Source organism: Sphaeramia orbicularis, chromosome 16 (assembly GCF_902148855.1).
Source record: "Sphaeramia orbicularis chromosome 16, fSphaOr1.1, whole genome shotgun sequence".
NCBI classification, from domain to species: domain Eukaryota; kingdom Metazoa; phylum Chordata; class Actinopteri; order Kurtiformes; family Apogonidae; genus Sphaeramia; species Sphaeramia orbicularis.
In genome coordinates this window covers 52,894,524-52,897,766 of record NC_043972.1, presented here as the reverse complement: position 1 = coordinate 52,897,766, position 3,243 = coordinate 52,894,524, and the positions used below count along the sequence as shown (strand labels likewise).

The 3,243-nt window shown below is 38.8% G+C and overlaps 1 long non-coding RNA gene across 1 annotated transcript; it reads left to right on the top strand.

The window, feature by feature from the left end:
* Positions 1-1,039: 1,039 nt before the first annotated feature.
* Positions 1,040-2,484, top strand: LOC115435910 (uncharacterized). The gene is made up of 3 exons (XR_003937750.1): positions 1,040-1,188; positions 1,771-2,052; positions 2,287-2,484. It is a non-coding gene; the product is annotated as an uncharacterized LOC115435910 (long non-coding RNA).
* Positions 2,485-3,243: the final 759 nt, after the last annotated feature.

Below are 3,243 nucleotides of genomic sequence, written 5' to 3'. Positions count from 1 at the left end.
ATATTCAATTACTTTTTTGCAGAAAATGTTGCTTTACATGCAAAGCTACACAGTCTTACCATGCGGATCTCAAATTTGGAGCAGCCAACGCTGCAATCAATGGAAATCATGACTCTGTTTTCTCTGCTAGATCATGCTCCCACGCTAAGACACAGACCAATCCCTGGTGGAGGGTAGAACTGCTGGAACATAACATTGTGACCTCTATCACCATTACAAACAGAGGAGACTGCTGTGCAGAGTGGACTGATGGGGCAGAGATCCACATCGGAAGCTCCATACTTCATAATGGTGCAGCAAACCCAGTGTAGGTGTTGACTTCATGGATATTCAGAGGCGTTTTCATGATTTTCTGTTGAAATGTTGAACACACTGGTCAACAGTGAGGGAGTACATTTCCATTCAATATTTTCATATTAGTCCAAGAACTTAGAGATGTACAGTATATTCACCATAGTTATTAAAATTATTATTAGCAGTATTGATGCCAGCCTTGATTACAAATGCATGTCATATGATCATTGCATTACTCATAAATTTCTTGCTGTATGACTTTCTAATCAAATATTGATAATTTTCTCTGAATGATAACCAAAGTGATTAGTCATGTAACTTAGGTGACATGGGGCGGCTCAGGAGGTAATGCAATCCAATACCCAAAGGATTGGTGGTTCGAATCCCACTCTGTCCTAGTCATGTGCCTTGGGCACGACACTTCACCCTCCTTGCCACCAGTGTCACTCACAGTGGAATGAATGAATGTATGAATGTATATGTATGTTTGGTGGTGGTCGGAGGGGCTGTTTGGTGCAGATTGGCAGCATGCATCTGTCAGCCAGTGTGAGAGTGAATGAATAATGGATCAATAATATAAAGCAATTTGGGTCCCTTGAAAAGCGCTATAGCAATCCAATCCATTATTATTATTATTATTATTATTATTGATGGAGTGGCATCTGGTAGTATTATTTGTAATGCTATTGTGTGCATTACAAACAGACAGACTACGATGTGTATGGATTTTGTCTTTCAGGGTTAGTGTAATTTCTCAGATCCCTTTAGGCCAGTCTTAAACAATGACTTTCACCAGACTTGTGGAGGGGTGCTGTGTGACTGTAGTTCTGCCTGGCCCGAACAAAGTTCTTATACTCTGTGAAGTGGAGGTTTATTGGCATTGTGCACCCACAGGTGAGGATTTTATTCATAACACATGGAGATTCAGTGGGTCACAATAAGCAACTTTACCACTAGATGTCACCAAATGTCACACATTGAAGCTTTAATGAATACATGTTGGCTATACATCACTGCACAGACTATCCTACTGTGGATGGTGTTTCTGTGACAGGCACATACAACAACAATATTATTTCCACTAAAATGTAGAGCAATGTAATGGGGTAATGGCGCTTTATGTCTCGATGCTAGTGATAGCCAAGGTTGGAGGCATTATATACTTGGATTGTCCATCCCTACAATTGTACATCCCTCCAAATCTTGTGAACACAAGTTTGGCTAATGTGGCACAAATGTATATTTTTATTCAAGGATTAAGTATTTTGAATGCCGTGTCTCAGAATACCTGGGGGACACTTATTATATAGTTTTTAGATGGACTAATTTATCTGCAAGGCAGCCTGAGGTACATAAACATGCTTTTGAAAACCAAGGTCAGGCTGTCAGATTTACTTCCCTGAACAAAGCGCAACAAAGTTATGCTTATGAAAAGAAATGAAGTATGATATTCATTGGGGACCTTTGTTCATGCAGGACAGAATTGGCTCTGAGTGGAAAAGCCACACAATCCTCCGTCCATGCAAATGGCATCCCATATAATGCCATAGATGGAAATCGTGCCAGCAGATGGAACCAAGGGTCTTGTATCCACACAGGTCCAGATTTCAATCCTTGGTGGAGACTTGATCTGCGCAAAACACATAAAGTTTTTTCTGTGATCATAACTAACATTGTAGATGCTCACTCTGCACGACTGAATGGAGCCGAGATCCGAATTGGAGATTCCCTTGAAAACAATGGGAATGACAACCCAAGGTATTTCACAGATCAGCCAATGAAAAATGCTGTGACAAAAGCACTTAACTGTTCAATAGTTCTCTTTTGTTTACTTATCAATAAGACATGCATTGATTTAAGAATATTGTTAATTTTTTTAATAACTGCAGAGAAAGGAGATATGATTAAGAATGCTAACATTAAAATGAAAACAGTCACAGTCCTCCTTTAAAGTAAACTTCACTTTATGCTTTCTGGTAGGTGATCTGGTAGGTGGCTGTGATTTCAAGTATCCCTGCAGGTTTTACCCAAAACTTCCAGTGTCCTGGGATGGATGGCCATTATGTTAATGTAGTCATTCCTGGGCGAGGTGAATACCTACACATATGTGAAGTGGAGGTGTATGGCTCCCCTCTGGATTAAATGTTCTTTTTTTTTCTTCTTTCTTTTCACATTTACAGACTGTTAATGAATGTGTAATTCCAATTATTTTGGTAATAATGAAAGTGCAAATAAAGGCTAATTTTGTATAAGAGCTGCAGTTTGGCATACTTAAGTATTTTTGGTCAAGGAAGACAGTATCAAAAACAATAAGTTGATGGGACCAATATTTGGGGAGATATTAGTAATTTTGGAATACAATAGCCTTACAATCACATTGCTACGTTCATAATGCTGCTGGATAAATGCGGTACAGTATGCACGAAAACGCAACAGCATAAAAACTATGTCTAGAACCCATGGTTCCCCATGGCTCAACAAGTTAGAAGTAAGTTGGCTTTTTCGTATTTGTTTGAATGAATGAGAACAAGAAAAATAAAAGAAATAATGATTTTTTAATCTGCACTGTAAATGAAATTTTCTAAATACAGTTTCATAGAAAAAAAACGTGCTATGTTGTAATAAAAAGTAAAATAGAAAGTCCAGCAAAACACAACAATGTATAGTTTGGCACACCGTAGCCCCAGTTTGTTTAAGGTATAAAACTATTAACCACTTTCATATATCTGTATATATGACATATGACAGTGATGTGCAGTGGGGTTCATGGCTGGGGAGGCACTGACTCTTTCAGAGGCAGATCTACAAATATATGGTGGCCTGAGAAACTGGAATAGAGAGAGTGAGCAAAAGGAATGGCCTGGGTATATGGGCTCTGCATCAAGTCAGCATAGGTAGACTGGCAGGAACTCAACAGGAAACCTTCAAAAAGAGCCATTTCAAACTAAA